This window comes from Hibiscus syriacus, unplaced genomic scaffold (genome assembly GCF_006381635.1).
Source record: "Hibiscus syriacus cultivar Baekdansim isolate YM2019G1 unplaced genomic scaffold, ASM638163v2 tig00109957_pilon, whole genome shotgun sequence".
Lineage (NCBI taxonomy): Eukaryota > Viridiplantae > Streptophyta > Magnoliopsida > Malvales > Malvaceae > Hibiscus > Hibiscus syriacus.
The window spans coordinates 824,192-842,020 of NW_024062539.1; the positions used below are offsets into that span (position 1 = coordinate 824,192).

Genomic DNA, 17,829 nt, shown 5'->3' on the forward strand with positions numbered 1-17,829 from the left:
GTACATGAGCCTTAGATAAAATTTTTCCATTGTTTTATTATTATTATTATATTAAAAGTAAAATAATTTTTTTAAATTTTAAACCTTAAATCACAATCCAAATACTAACCCCAATCTAAACCCCACTAACATCACAACATAGGACACCACGGGATTCCGTCAGCCGTCGGTTCGCTCTGCATGGGATGTTTCGATCGGTGAATGTCTCACGATGGAGGGGGCAGAGGATATCGTCACACATCCATCATTCTAGAAATATCGCTTCCAACTGGGCCTAGTGAAGAAGCGTTGATGCTAGTGAAGCAGGGCCATCAATTCGATGAAGACGATGGGCTCGAGGTCGGAAATGATAGCGTTGGAGACTTGGCTTTTGGATTTATGAGTACCAGTGTTGGAGCTATGGTTGGTAGGGAAGCCAAAGGTGCTGGTGGATTGGTACCGGTGTTAAATTATAGGTGTCATAATGTCTCCCTCGAAGATCCGTTAGACTTTAAAAATTAATTCAGAGAAAATGATGAAATATAATTTTGAAAACAATTTAATTTTGGAGTCGCCACCAACATTTAAGTTAGTTAGGTTGAAAACCTTAAACATCATTTTAATGAGTTCAGAAAAATCATTAAGACGAAAAATGGTATGCGTTTTACAAAAAAATTATTTTTAAGAGTTCGAGAGTCGATTACGTGTGGGGAAAGGTGAGCACCCCCACAACGCCCAAGTTTTGGTATTTAAATGATTATATGAAGTTTAAATATTGAGAATTACAAACTTGAAAATATATTTAAATTATGATCATTCTATTTATTTGATTTTATTAAAAGATGTCAATTTAAAAAAAAACTAAAACAATGATACTTTTGCCAATAAGGAAATAAAAATTTGACGACAAATTGTAAATGTTGTGGGTAAAAAAAATTAAAGAGCCCAAAAGATATTTTATAGAATAAGGCTATTTATTTAATAAAAAATTATAATTATTTTTTATAAGAGAAAATACATCATTTTGTACGAAAAATCCTCGGGAATGTACTTCCTTTGTAGTTAGGAGATTTTTCCATATATTTCCCTAACAAAAAGACATTACACCACATTTCCCACATATCAAAGATAAAAATAAAATAAAACAAAGTAGAAGTAAAACAAAGTAAAAAATAATAAAAAAATGTAAAACAAAGAAGAATATCGAGTATAAAAAAATTTTTGTGTGAAAAAGCTTCGAAAGACGCTTTCCCTTATAGTTGGGAGATGTATTCGTAGATTTCTCTCACAATAAAATTTTCTTATTTACATATATAGGAAAAAATGATGATTTATATAAGAATAATATATATATATATATATATATATATATATATATATATATATATATATATATATATGCGCATAAATAAGGAACCAACATGCAAGTTTTCTATACCAACCACCAAGATAAAAAAATACTAGCCAAATAAGAAGGTAAATATATAAGGTTGAAACATAAATATTGAAAAGTATAGTCAATAAATATAAATTTATCACAAGCAAGATCAATGACTAAAACAAAATAAAGTGTAAGTTAAGATGTTAAAAGGTAAATACAGAAAATAAAAATACTGGAAATAAAAAAAGAATGAAATATAATGCAGCAAAATTAAACGGCAGAAAAATAAAAAGCTAAAATTTAAAGTGCTAGAAACTAAATAAAATAAAATAAAAAATAGAAATAAATTGCATAAATTTAAAAGTTAGGGGGTTAGTTTGTGTAATAAATTAAAATATTAGTAAGTTAGTAAGAACAATAAAAATAGAAAAGTCAGTATGTTAGTATGAACAATAAAATAAAAGTTAAATTGATAGTAAGTTAGTAAGAACAATAAAAATAAAAAGTTAGAATATTAGTATGAACAATAAAATAAAAGTTAGAATGTTAGTAAGAACAATAAAAATAAAAAAGGTCAGTATGTTAGTAGGAACAATAAAATAAAAGTTAGAATGTTAGCGGTTAGGGGTTAGTAGGGTCCGGACCATAATAATGATCGAATCGAATAAAGAACACAAATATATAAAAAAATAAAATAAAACATATAAAATAAAAAGTTAGTGGTTAGCAGAGTTCGAACCATAATAATGTGAATCTTACCCCAGATCGGGTCATCATAAGGTCGAATCGAATAATGTAAACAAATATATGAAAATAAAATAAATAAAAAAGTTAGTGCTTAGTAGAGTCTGAACCATAATAATGTGGATCTTAGTCCGAATCGGATCACCACAAGGTCGGGTAATAAGAGAAATAACAAATAAATAAATAATAATAGTTAGAATAAAAGAAAATAAAAGTCAGTGGTTAATGTGCGATAAAATAAAAGTTAGCAGTTAATTCGAAATAATAAAGTGAATAAATCAGTGACCAAAATAAAACAAAGCAAAATAGGGGGCTAAAATCAGAATAAATAAAATAACAGATGCATAGTGACGAAGATGTAAGAATAAGGTAGAAGTTGAGGGACTTACGAGTGATTAATCCCTAAAATGATGACCCAAAAGTAATGACATGCTAAAGCTGGGGACTAGAGACATGATTAACCCAAAAAATTGAAATGAAATGAAATGCCCCCTCTATGTTTCTGTGCGTGAAAACAAAGAAAGAAAGAAAGACTCCTCATTTCTTTCTCTGGTTTTTTTAAAGCAACCGACCACTTTGTGATCCACACGAACGCCGTCGGACACCATACGTTGGCGGCCGTTTCACACTCCGACCTGTGACTGAGGGAAAAGCTTGACCAAAACCAAACCCAACAAACACTTTAGTCTTCCCCCTACTTCTACCAAAGTCAGTCGAAAAGGCCTTGTCCCTAAACAAGTGCCGAACATCGACAATTGTGTCTCCTTGACCACCACCGGTGGAGGCTAAAGGTTTTAAGACTTCCCCCAAGGTTAACCTGAGAGAGAAAGAAAAGAAAGGAAAGAAGAAAAGATCGTTTCCTCTCAAAGTTTTTTTTATTTATTTTTGTTTTAAAAAAAAGGGTGTACACTGCTTTGTTTTTCTACTTTTAAAGCCTGCACTATTGCAAATGGGTAAATTGGAGCTTAGTCCTTGGATTGTGTTCCTTTTTTTATATTATGATAAAATTAGGGTATTACATCTACCCCTCTTTGCTCGTCTGTTGTGTAAACAATGATGAAGTAAAGACAAATAATGGCCTAATTTTGTCTAGCTATGATGTTTGCTTCGCATCTGGAGCTCCAATTCTTTATCTGAAAATAGAGTATTTAAAAATTACAATGTTCCTTCATGTTGAGGACGTCGGGTAAATCTAGAGACAATTTGGTGCTGAAGATGACACTACTCATCCATGTTGAAGACTTCTGGCCTCTTCCATATGACGATGTTCCTTTTATCTAAGGGTGACACGACACCTATGTCATGAGGAGATCAGGTCGGTGGATGACATGGTTCCTACGGGATAAGCACGATTGACTATCTTTAGGGATGATGATAACATGGTTCCTACGTGATGAGGACGATTGGTTATCTAAGGTTGACATGGCTCCTACGTGATGAGAAGATCTGGTCGGTGGATGACATGATTCCTTTGTGATGAGGATGACTAGCCATATTTAGGGATGATGATAACATGGTTCCTACATGATGAGGACGGTTGGTTATCTAAGGTTGACGCGGCTCCTACGTGATAAGGAGATCTGGTCAGTGGAAGACATGGTTCCTACGTGATGAGGACGACTGGCCATCTTCAGGGATGATGGTTTCAAGAGAAATCGTCTCAAGCGAGACAAAACATGTTTCAAACGTAACAGACTCAAAGACTTTTTTTCAAGAGAAACTGTCTCAAGCGAGACAAAACTTTGTTTCAATGGAAACAAACTCAAAGAATTTTTTTGTTTCAAGAAAAACTGTCTCAAGAGAGCTAAAACTTTGTTTCAAGGGAAACAAACTCAAATATTTTTATTTCAAGAGAAACTATCTCAAGAGACACAAAACTTTGTTTCAAGGGAAACAAACTCAAAGACTATGTCTTAAGGAAGACTGTCTTAAGTGAGACAAAGTTTGTTTTTAGAAAAACAATCTCAAGTGAGATTAATTTTGTTTCAAGTGAAACAATTTCAAAATTTGTATTCCGAGGGGAATTGTCTCAAATGAGACAAAATTTGTTTTTAAGAAAAATAATCTCAAATGTTTTGTGTCTTAAGGAAGATTGTCTCAAGTGAGACGGAATAAAACAATTTCAAGATTTGTTTTTTTGAAAAAAGCTGTCTCAAGAGAGACGAAGTTTGTTTTGAAAGAAACAATCTCAAGTGAGATCAATTTGTTTCAATATTTTCAAAATTTGCAGAAAATCTTCTCAAGTATGACGAAATTTGTTTTGAGAAAAATTGTCTCAAGCGAGACAAATTTTGTTTTTAGAGAAAACTATCTCAAACGAGACAAAATTTGTTTTTAAGAAAAAATTGTCTCTAGCGAGAGGACACTTTGTTTCGAGAGAAACAATCTCAAAGCCGACAAACATTCTGCTTGTTCCTGTATGTTGAGGAAATGCCTTTATAAGATCTAATCGTTCACTTCAGGATATCAAATTTGTGGATGACATTGTTCTTTCATGTTGAAGACATCCGATCATCACCAAACTTTTATTTCCTGAGAAATCAATAAAATAAAAATGAAAATTGATGCATTTATGAATGACTATTCTGGATGTTATGATGAAGTTGATTTCATGTATTTGACTTGATTGTTTTTAGAATTTATCATCATAAGGGGGGAAAATGTCTTTAATAAAGACAAGATTTCAAGTGAAAATTTTAAAAGTATCCTCATGAGAGGGAAAATCAAAGTCTTTATTACACATGATGATAAATGTTTGATGCAAAGATGCAAATTTAATGTAACATGTATGTATGTGTTGATGTATGTTTTCTTGATCAATGGTGGGAATGGTTGCATGGGCAGTCTTCATTCTATGTTTGCATAAGCGTGCATCCTGGCAAATCTTGACTTGTGACAATTTCTTCTTACCCCAACAAATTTTTCCCCTGATGAATTTAGCTTCCTTTTTCTGGATTGGTATAGCAATCCAGTATAGCTTCCCTCATGATACCATCATCATCCATGACAGATGGTTTTGACAAGAGAATCTATCATTTCAAGCTTCTGAGATTGTGTTCGCACAACCGTCTTGTAACAAGAAATCAAAGACCATTGCCTAGAGCTGGCCACTGAAATAATTGATGGGATATCCGACTGTCTCGGGGAACCATGAGACACGACTATACCAAGGATGATAGTTAAACCCTTAGAAACAACTAGAATTGAAGGTGTTTGCTCAATTGCTAGAATTAAATTCAGTTCTCCAAGCTTTGCATTGATTTTTAGAAGCAAATTCGTAAGGTACTAATCATGTACCATGGTTGGAGCCATACACTTGTATGACTTGGCCAAGCTCGGCAAGATGCATAAAGATCAGAAATTTCTTATCATGTAAAACACAAAGGAGGAACTGTGGAGCTCTTTGAAGCTTGGATGTCCTCAAACATTCAACAACTTGTTCATTCTTTCTTGTGGCTTCTGTCTAGATTTTTCAACCAGGAAAGCTCTTTCATGGTGTTTAGGGCTTTTGTATATCATTGCAAGGATACCAAAGAACAAAGCTCAGTGGGAATATAAGTGGGACGTTTTGGCTTGCCAATAGTAATGCATGGGAAATCACCAAAATAATGCAACTGTGTGTTGTGATGATGGATAAAGCAATCATATACAGTGAGCTCCATTGTCTCTGCTTCGCCATTTTAAGTCTTCATTCCTTTTTGTCATATTGAAAATAAATGTTTGCTCAATTCAATGATTTTGTATTCCTGGATGATATGGGCCTTCAAAAATACCCCAACATTTATCATTTCTTGCTCCAACACTGATTCTAAGCATGAGCTTTGTGTCTGAGAGACACGTCAACTACCAAGTTCTACTCCAGAGAGATTGTCTTGCTTGAAAATGTTTTTCTTCTCCTTTTATTTTCAAAATTTTGAAAATATCGATTAAAATAATTTTGAAAAATGTTTAATCAAAAATTTGAAAAATATTGCCCCTTTCTAGGTTTCACAATGGAGACAAATGATAAAACAAGAGTTCATTGTATATCAAAGAATTAATTATGCTTTTAATACTTCAATAAATTATAGCTATGTGACAAATGTCAAGATTAATGCTATATTTGAGGAAAGGTTAAGTAAAGAGAAGAAAAAATGTCTCAGGTTGTTGTCTTTGGTAAAAGGTTTGGCATTCTCATTTCTTTGATGTTCACTAATCTGATGGAGTAGCTTCTATGCTCGTCTATTGGGGTGTTCTTCGGTTTTCAGCTCTCCTGATCATATCGGGTTGTGTGATGTCTTATCAAGGGATTTGTATATTCGAGTCGCCTTTTCAGGTTTTGAACTTGAATCCTCCTTTGGTTTCAAGACGTTATTCAAAATGTACGTCTTGAACCCCCTTTGTTATTTTTTCTCTATCACGCATTAAATATTTTAGAAAACCTTTTGTAAATAAAAGATTAATCCTGATGGGAGGGATGAAATATGAAGATAACCTCTTCTATTTAGAAATCCATGTAAGATTAGAAGGGACTTTTAGGAATGTAATGTAGGTTATGGTTCACGGTTATGAAAGAAATGGATAAATAGGCCCAAACAAGTGTTTAAAGGTAATTGAACCAAGGATCAATTCATTTTGATGCCTTCAATCTTGTCTTGCTCGATTTGAATATGCTCGTAAGAGTCCTTTATTTTCTCTGGATGTTCTATGTTTTTCTTGTGAACTGATTCTGGAATAATTGTGCTTGATCAATCTTATGGTTTGAAGCTCGATGCATCATTTAGCTCGAGGGACTCTTTGTATGTTCTTCTTGTTTTTTTTCTCTTTTTTTCTTTGCTCTTTTTCTTTGCTTTTATCCTCATCTTGATTTGATCTTTGCACTTTACATTTGGTTCACCTTTCGGTATCTTATGTGGATTGTTGGTATTCACTCATGCGAGCATATTATCTCTACCTTGCCCCTAATGTGGAGGGTGATCCTTGGTTAGGGTTGAATCAGAAGAAAATATAATTTAGGCTCAAATGGGGACACAAGGGATATATATTTTCTCCTTTTGTGAAGGGATAATGAAATAAAGACGTTCATCATTTCATATGTGGAAGTATTTACAGAAGAGATATCATAGGGGGATAAATTTTCAAGATTAATTTTATTCACATGAAAACAATGTAATTATTGCATGATAGAATTATTTCGAATTAATTTCCTTTTTTTCTGCTACTTACTTCTACAATTTCTCAATTGTTCAGGCTCATATTCAGGAAGTTGATTCGAGATGCTCCATCTTGAGTCTTCTTATAGGAAGGTTCACGTTCAAGTGAACATCTTGTACTCAATGTCTTTAGGCTTTATTAGTAGAAAAATGTTGGTTTATCGTCTAAGTAGACGATGTTGTGACTTTATTGGCTCAATGAAAGGTAAGAGTATGTCTTTTTTGTGTCTCAAAAGATAAAGACAGTGTTTCGAAATCTCAAAGAAAGATAATGTCAAAATTTGGTATTTTGATAGTGACCATGAATAATTCTGGATAAAGAATCGGGGGTTTAATTTTTGGGTTTAGATGGTATAAAAATGATATAATCTTGTCATATGTCAAAAATCTAGAATTCTTGAAGAATTAAAAGAATCTGTAATTCATTCGATATTCGAAGAACTACAGGATTAAAATTCGTTCAATTATTCAACCTTAGAAGGTAACATAAAATCAATCATTAAAATATTAAAATATTTTAGCAAATATTAAAGACAAAACAAAAAACGAGTTCAAACAAAACAACGCTCTTACTGCAATTGTAAAAAGCTTGTTGCTAGATGTAAAGATCTCTTCTTGATGCCCCATCATTCTTTGAATGTCCATGCACCTGAATCAATCAAATTATGGACCTTGCGCTTCACTGCCTTACAATTCTCAGTGGAATGCCCTAAACTTTCTATGTGATAGCTACATATGGAATCAACATCGTAGCCCTCAGGATATAGTGACTCTTTTGGCCTTTGGGAAGCGTCTCAAGTGAAATAGTTAGTTGTGGAGCATGTATCATCACATGTTCAAAGGTTTCCATAGATGAAGAGGCATGTTTTTTGCCTTTTTTCTGATTGAGCCCCAGTCAATTTCCCCATCTCGTTGCATTCTCTGTAAATTCTCTTGCAATTCTTCCTTCAATTTTTCAAGATTTTCTTCCATTACATCACGTGATTAAGGCAACTTCCATTTAATTCTCCATGAATTGATCCTATATTTTCATGAATGATGGATGTGAAAATGTTTAAATAAATGTAATGCAGAATGTAAAATGCAAAAGGTATCGATTTCCAAAAGTAACCATTCTTTCTAGAAATTTGGTATTTTGATAGTGACCATGAATAATTCTTGATAAAGAATCAGGGGTTTTATTTTTGGGTTTAGATGGTATAAAAATGATCTAATCTTGTCATATGTCAAAAATCTAGAATTCTTGAAGAATTAAAAGAATCTGTAATTCATTCGATATTCGAAGAACTATAGGATTAAAATGCGTTCAATTATTCAACCTTAGAAGGTAGCATAAAATCAATCATTAAAAGATTAAAATCAATGTTTTGTTGTATCTTAAAAATGTTATGTTTTAAGAAATCAATTTTTTTATGTGTTTTCAAATGGGGAACTGTTTTATAAAGTGATGTGACATATGTACCTTGTGTACTGAAAGGTATACGAGAGATGGGTGTTCCAAGATTCCAGAATCAGACTAGAGCTTTAAGCAAAGGTTCCTCTATCTTTACATAAAGGAGATGGGCTATGTCGTCATATTTCTTGTGAAACTTCTCTTTGGTAGCTACTCTCCAACTCTCCCAAATATCTATAAGATCTTGTAGACCATTCTGCTTGAAATTTGACATTGACATCTGTGGACATCTGTGATACATAATCTCCAGGAAAAATGTCCCCTTTTACTTTTTGTGTTTCTTCAGACCAAACTAAAACAACCATATTAGGTTATTTGTTATGAAAACTCTTTTTCATCTTAATGATTGCTCTTATACTATGATGATTACTTGGTTAATCAACACCTTTCTTTTATTTATTATGATCATGCAATGCCAAACAATAAACAATAAACAATCAAACATATAAAATGTGTCAATATAAAAGAATTCAAATATCAATCAAATATTATTAAAAGATAATTGAGACATCCTCCCACATGGTTTTCTACCCTTAGTAGGTTAAATCCTACCCAAAACATGCTTTCTACCCCCATGATTTATTTCAAGAAAATGATCCTAATTGCATGGTATCTAATTCACATACTTTTATTCAACAAAATTTAAAGCAAAATACAAAGGTTCAAAAACACTTCTCTTTTGTGTACACATATTTTGATACCTAACAACGGACATAGTTTCAACATGAATTTTATTGGGATGAGTTACTAGGGCTCACTATATGCAGTATTGGGTTCTAAGAAAAAGGTACTCAAATTGTCCATGTTAGTGCCTCCTTAGGCTGCCAAACCCTCAACCCTATCCCATTACAGGCTCATACGGATCGAGTTCAATTCGAGATGATACATTCCCTTGTGTCCATGCGGAGAAACAATTTATCTCACGTAGACATAAGGTATATGAACTCCAAAAGTTACTTGCTAAAACCCATGCGAGAAACAAATTATCTCACGTAGGCTAAGCTTTCACCTCAACTTAAAAGGGACAAAGCTCGTAAGTGAGCTTATGGAATGTAAATGAACGTGTTGTGTGTGATGAGAAACTCACAAACCTTTAAAAACACGACAAAAGATAACACTTTCACAATTTCCCAAAAAACATTCAACTCTGAAGACCACTAAAATGAAAAAATTGATTAGTTAAAAATAAAATAATGCAAGATATGTCGAAACTCAAAATAAACAAAAGGATCGTAAATTAAATACAATTTAAGTTTGTAATTCCCAAGAATAAAACAATGTATAATCGTTTACGGCCTAACTCTCTAAGTCCCTAGCGGAGTCACCAAGCTGTCATAACGTTTCCCTCGGGAATCCGTTAGACTTTAAAAAATTAATTCGGGGAAATCGATGAAATATAATTTTGAAAACAATTTAATTTTGGAGTTGCCACCAACCTTTAAGTTACGTAGGTTGGAAACCTTAAACATCATTTTAATGAGTTCAGAAAAATCATGAAAAGACAAAAAATGGTTTGCGTTTTACCAAAAAATCATTTTTAAGAGTTTGAGAGTCGATTATGTGTGGGGAAGGGTGAACAACCCCACAACGCCCAAATTTTGATACCTAAACGATTATATGATGTTTAAATATTGAGAATTACAAACTTGAAAATATATTTAAATTACGATCCTTCTATTTATTTGATTTTATTTTTTAAGAGTTTGAGAGTCGATTATGTGTGGGGAAGGGTGAACAACCCCACAACGCCCAAATTTTGATACCTAAACGATTATATGATGTTTAAATATTGAGAATTACAAACTTGAAAATATATTTAAATTACGATCCTTCTATTTATTTGATTTTATTAAAAGATGTTAATTTTCCAAAAAAAACTAAAACAATGATACTTTTGCCAATAAGGAAATAAAAATGTGATGAAAAACGATAAATGTTGTGGGTACAAAAAAAATTAAAGATCCCAAAAGATATTTTATAGAATAAGGCTATTTATTTAATCAAAAAAATTATAATTATTTTCTCTAATATACGAACAGTCCTCGAGAATGCACTTTCTTTGTAGTTAGGAGACTTTCCCATAGATTCCCCTCATAAAAAGACATTACTCCACATTTTCCACATATCAAACATAAAAATAAAATAAAACAAAGTAGAAATAAAATGAAGCAAAAAAAATAATCAAAATAAAAATGTAAAATAAAGAAGACTATCGAGTATAAAAAAATTTTGTGTAAAATATCTTCGAAATGCCACTTTCTCTTATAGTTGGGAGATGTATTCGTAGATTTCACTTACAATAAAATTTTCTTATTTACATATATATGGAAAAATGATGATTTATATAATAATAATGTGTAAATAATATATATATATATATATATATATATATATGCACATAAATAAGGAACCAACATGCAAATTTTCTATACCAACCACAAAAATTAAAAACACCAGCTAAATAAGACGATAAATAAATAAGGTTGAAACATAAATATTGAAAAGTACACTCAATAAATATAAATTTACCACAAGCAAGATCAATTACCAAAACGAAATAGAGTGTAAGTTAAGATGTTAAAAGGTAAATACATAAAATAAAAATGCTGGAAATAAAAAAAACTGAAATAAAATGCAGCAAAATTAAAGGGCTGAAAAAATAAAATGCTGAAATTTAAAGTGCTGGAAAATAAATAAAATAAAATAAAAAACAGAAATAAATTGCATAAATTTAAAAGTTAGGGGTTAGTTTGTGCAATAAAATAAAATGTTTGTAAGAACAATAAAAAAAAGTTAGTATGTTAGCATGAACAATAAAATAAAAGTTAGAATGTTAGTAAATTAGTATGAACAATAAAAATAAAAAAGTTAGAATATTAGTATGAACAATAAAAATAAAAAAGTTAGAATGTTAGTATGAACAACAAAATAAAAGTTATAATGTTAGTAAGAACAATAAAAATAAAAAAGGTCAGTATGTTAGTGTGAACAATAAAATAAAAGTTAGAATGTTAACGGTTAGGGATTAGCAGGGTCTGAACCATAATAATGTGGATCTTACCCCGGATCGGGTCACCACAAGTAGGGGTGCAAACGAGCCGAGTCGAGCTCGAGTATTGCTAAGCTCGACTCGAACCCGAAAACTTTAAACATAGGCTCGACTCGACTCGAAAACTCGCGAGCTAAAAATTATGAAGCTCAGCTCGAACTCAAAATAGATTATTGGAACTCGACTCGAATTCAAAAAGGCTCAAATTCAAAAACAATTCAAGAGCTCGATTGAAGCTCGAGACTCGAACTCGATTAAAGCTCAATTTTGAGCTCGATTCAAGCTCGAGGACGGGATAATTTTCATTTGCTGAACCTCATCCCCTTTTATACACTCGACTTTACCCCTTATTCCCCAAGAACACCGATGTGGGATATCAACTCACATGACAACTCAAGTTCAACGCTTTGGAGCATCTGAAGGAAAGGCATTTTATTTTTGTGCATCTTCTTCTTCCTCCTATTCTTCTCTCCCGAAACTCAACAGCTCTGAGTTAATAAATCCTGGTTCCCCTAAATAAATACTCTAGTTATTGCATTGTATTATTTTTCATGAATAAATATTCTTCTGATTGCAGACATTCAGGCAAAGATATTGCCAGGGGTTACTCACTGGCAGAGCCCAAATTATTTTGCATACTATCCTTCCAATAGCAGCGTTGCTGGATTTTTGGGATAAATGCTTAGTGCTGGTATCAATATTGTTGGTTTCAGTTGGATTACATCTCCTGCTGCAACTGAGCTCGAATTAATTGTTTTGGATTGGCTTGCTAAGATGCTTAAGCTACCTGAAGATTTCCTTTCAACAGGCAAGGACTTTGAATTTCTTTTATTTAAAAAATTCTGGTATAGAATGCAATTTTGGGTCGAAGCATTTTCATTGAATTCTTTCTAGCACCACAAGAATGAAAGTGTAAAATATCTCTAAAGTTTATGGAATGAGATCGGTAACTGTGTCGCAGGACAAGGTGGCGGAGTGATTCAGGGCACGGAAAATGAAGCTGTTCTAGTTGTATTATTGGCTGCCCGTGACAATGTTTTGACGGTGGTTGGAAAAGATGCGCTTGAAAAGCTTGTAGTTTATGCATCCGATCAAACACATTCTTCCTTGCAAAAAGCCTGCCAGGTATCCATGTGAATTAGGGTCCATCTCTAGTTTTATTTCTTTACTCCTTTATGTGAGATTAATGAGAATCTGATGATGTTCAAATGGTGTACGATTACTTTATCTATGTATATTATTTAGCCACTGTAGTAAATACTTATGTTGTCTGTTTGAGCTAATCGAATCACATATTTACCATTCAATGGCAGATAGCAGGAATCCATCCTGAGAATTGTAGGCTGCTAAAGGCAAACTCTTCTACCAACTATGCACTTTCACCAGAGTTGCTGAGTGAAACGATTTCACATGACCTTACCATTGGTTTCTAACTAATTTTGATTGTTCAGCACTTTGGGTAAAGGTATGACATCTCTACTTGTTTGCATATAGCAACAAAAGTAAAATTTCTGTTCATTACCCTTTGCATTTTGTCTGCATATTGGTTGACAATCTGATTTATGTACATTATCATTGTGGTAATTTCTTTTTAAGTTTCACTAAGATAAATTACTGCAAAGTTTGCTTTCAATTCGTGTAACTACTGACATGAATCTGTATGTGCTGTTTATATATCTGACCCATGGCCTGCATGCTTCAGTTGGCTAGTTTCAAACTTGTCTGATGTGCGTGGTTTGTGAATTGTTCGACTTATCTGCGCTTCACCTAGTAATATATTATATTATACTGGTTTTGGATGATTGGGATGCTTCATTGACCAAGGAAATAGCAGAGGTGTATATACGTATGAACTAGCAAAACTGTCTCATCAATATGTCAAAATAATTCTTGGTTTCGTAAACATGTTTTAGCAAATCCCCTTCATGCTAAATGCTCATATTTCATTGTTACTCCCTTTGACAGGATAGAAGTGCTTTGGTTCAGGCCCTCTCTACAAATCCAGAGTATCTGAAGAATAAGGTTAAGTGTTGTTCTATGTTGAGGGAAGTTTTGATTTCATCCAAATCTGGATAAGCCTTTGGTTACCTTTTTGTAAATTGGTTGTGCACACCAGATATATAAGATACATTTGTTTCAGAATGTGACCGACTCTGAACGAGTCAGCACCCTGTTTCTTATGTACACTCGTAAATCTTCCAAATCAGAGGCAGCTTGTCTGCTGGAGACATGAGGATTGGCGGCTTTCTTAAATTTTAGGAATTTGAAGTTTTCTATTTGAAAATTTATTTGAAGAATAAGAAGTATTATTTCGAAAATACAAATAACATATTTCAAAATTAGTATTGTTGGATAATCGTTAGAATAGATCGAAGTATTAGTATATCAAAATTTTAAATGGATTTTCATCGATTTTGAGTGATTTTCATAGAAAATATTTCTATGAGAATAAAGAAGAGTAAAATACGAATGTTTTGACACCGATGGTGATTGTATGATATTGATGTTAACTTGTTGACTAGGGTATGATAAAATATGATCCCATCGTTTTAGTTGTATTTGTATATCAAATCTCCATTTACATTATGTCGTCAAGTCAGTTCTTGAAATATTATGTTGGTGAGTCAGTGTTTGAAAGTAATGACGGTGTCGATAGTCATCATTAAGATATGATAAAATCACGTCTCAATCAGCAAGTTGTGTATATTTATTTTGCATGTTGATATGTTTATGTATAAGTATGCGAATGATTTATTTAGGAGTCACATAACATCATTTTGCATAATTTGTATGTTACCTTCATGTGCATAACTTAACCCCTATCACATAATTAGATTTAGGGTTTAGGTTTAGTGGTTAGGAATTAGGGTTTAGGGTTTAGTATTTAGGGTTTAGGGTTTAGGTTTTAAGATTCATTACAAATACATTAATTAATCGACTTGGTACCGATTTATGTGGTAAGTACAATATAGTATCTTGATATTAAATGCTCAAACCCTTAATATTTATGATATTTGAACCTGAAACCTCAAAATATAATAACAATTTAAAAAAATAGTTATTAAAAATATTATCATTTGAAATATATTAAATATTTGTCATTAGATAAATAATTTTTTTATTAATTTAAAATAAATATAAATATATTTATTCAAAAATAATTTTTAACCATTTTCAATTTTTCTATTGTTTGGTTGTTTTTTCGTATTTTTTATTTTATTTTTCTATGTTGTCAAGTACTTGTGCAATAAAAAGTTAAAAAAGAAAGAAAAAAATAACCAAACACGTGTAATCTAACATGTGCTTAATTAAATGAGCTTTTATTTTTCTTTTAGTAATATACAATGTAACAATTGGACTTGGGATGGTTAATTAAAAAAATTAAAATTTAAGGGTAGTTATATTATAGAATTTTTAATATATTTTTTAAAATTTATAATTATCAATAATGTATTTTTAATATATTTTTAATAATGTAATTTTAAAAAATCTAAAATTATAATATAACATTTTTTCGAGCTGCTCACGAGCTTTTCGAGTCGAATATCGAGTAGCTCGTTTTGGCTCGTTAAGAACTCGAGTCGAGCTCAAGCTCGAGTCGAGTCCATTCGATCCGAGTATTTATCGAGCCTTGATCGAGTCGATCTTGAGTAGCTCGCGATTTGTCTCGTCTCATTTACAGCCCTAACCACAAGGTCGAATCGAATAATGCAAACAAATATATATATAAATAAAATAAAACAAATAAAATAAAAAAGTTAGTGGTTAGTAGAGTCTGAACCATAATAATGTGGATCTTATCTCGAATCGGGTCACCACAAGGTCGAATCGAATAATGTAAACAAATATATAAAAATAAATAAAATAAATAAAATAAAAAAGTTAGTGATTAATAGAGCCCGAATCATAATAATGTGGATCTTACCCCGGATCGGGTCACCATAAGATCGAGTAATAAGAGAAACAATAAATAAATAAATAATAGTTATAATAAATGAAAATAAAAGTTAGTGGTTAATGTGTGATAAAATAAAAGTTAGCAGTTAATTCAAAACAATAAAGTGCATAAATCAGTTACCAAAATAAAACAAAGCAAAACAAGGGGCTAAAATTAGAATAAAAAAATAACACATGCATAGTGACCGAGATGTAAAAATAAGGCAGAAGTTGAGGGACTTTCGAGTGATTAACCCCTAAAATGATGACCCAAAAAGTAATGACTTGCTAAAACTGGGGACTAGACACATGATTAACTTAAAAAATTGAAATGAAATGCCCCCTCCATGCTTCTGTGCGTGAAAACAAAGAAAGAAACAAAGCCTCCTCCTTTCTTTCTCTAGTTTTTTTTAAAAAGCAATCGGCCACCTTGCGATCCAAACGAACGTCGTCGGACACCATACGTTGGCGGCCGCTTCACACTCGGACCGGTGACCGAGGGAAAAGCTCGACCAAAACTGAACCCAACACATGCTTTAGCCTTCCCTCTACTTCTACCAAAGTCGGCCGAAAAGGCTTTGTCCCCAAACAAGTATCGAACAACAACAGTCGTGTCTCTTTGACCACCACCAGTGGAGGCTAAAGGTTTTAAGACTTCCCCCAAGGTTAACACAAGGGAGAGAGAAAAGAAAGAAGAAATTATTGTTTCCTCTCAAATATTTTGGGTAAATTACATGGGTGACCACCAAACTATGGTCATTAATCGATCTTGCCACCGACCTATTTTTTATCTCAATTCGACCACCGAACTTTTTAATTGACTCAATCAGACCACTCTCAGTTAAAAAAATAGAGAGTCCGACGTGGCTGCTGACTAAGATGGTTATTTTCAGGTTTGACATGTACCACGCCACGTCATCGACATACAGGATTCCACCTCAATTAAAACATATGAGAAAAAACCATTTAAAGGGCACTCAAAGTTTAAAATTCAAATGTTTTATCATTCTAAAAACCCTAACATAGCTGCTGGAAATTGAAGAAAGAAAGAGTGAAGGAAGAAGATGAGAAGACTGCTTCAAAACATAGATGAAGAAAATGAGAATTTGATGTGCTTATGTTGAGTTCGTTCGACGCTAACAATCGGATGGACTGACGAAAATCCTGGTAGGAGATTTTGGGGTTGTGGAAATTATGGAAAAAAGTCTTGGGTTTGCAAGTTTTTTTGCTGGTATGATCCACCATTAAGTTATTGGTCAATATCTATTATTGTTGGTCTTCTAAGAAAGATTGGAGTTATGGAGGAGGAACAAAGGAAACACAAATGTGCTTGGATTTGGACTTCTATTCTTGTTTTCTTTGCGGGAGTGATAGTGGGAATTATAATCACTTAAGTCTTCTTTTTGTCTTCTTTGTGGGAGTAATTTAGGGTAATATTAAACTGTGTTGTTAACTATATTGTATGGGTTAATAGACTTGTGTTAGAATTGAAGATGCAAGACTTGTGTTAGAATTGAATATACAATGTATGTAACCTGTTATTTTCAGTGTAATGCTTTAAGTATTAATGAAATGTTAAATTTGTGAGATAGATTTGTCTTAAGGAAATGCTTTAAATATAAGGATATAAAACATACAAAAGATTTCATTGAATTCTTTTTCAAGCCAATATATGGCATACATCGAATGTTTGACCAATACACATAAGCTAATACACAAAAGATTTAGAGAACAATTGTTTGGATATACATAAGCTATTGTCAATTGTCACCACAAAACCTAACAATATCAGCTATCCCTCACGTGTCCTAACTATATCAGCTATAACCATAAAACCTAATAATATCAGCTATCAACACAAAACCTAATAATATCAGCTGATCAAAGCACTATAATGTGTATGGTCAAATACACTACTCAAAATATCAAACAAAAGGTCTAGTTTTGTGGAGATGGCTGACTGCCAGAAGTATCCCTTTTATGCCTCTTTGGAGATGACTGGCTCAAAAACGTTTGCTGCCTAATGTGGACAGTGGGAGTAGGCATCCATCTAACAGTATAGCCTTGTGAAGGTGATTGTGCCCTTGGACTAGTT

At 32.5% G+C, this 17,829-nt stretch overlaps 1 pseudogene; it reads left to right on the top strand.

Annotated features, from left to right (window-relative positions):
- Window positions 1–201: 201 nt before the first annotated feature.
- LOC120211018 lies at window positions 202–14,031 on the top strand (annotated as a pseudogene).
- The last annotated feature ends 3,798 nt before the right edge of the window (window positions 14,032–17,829 follow it).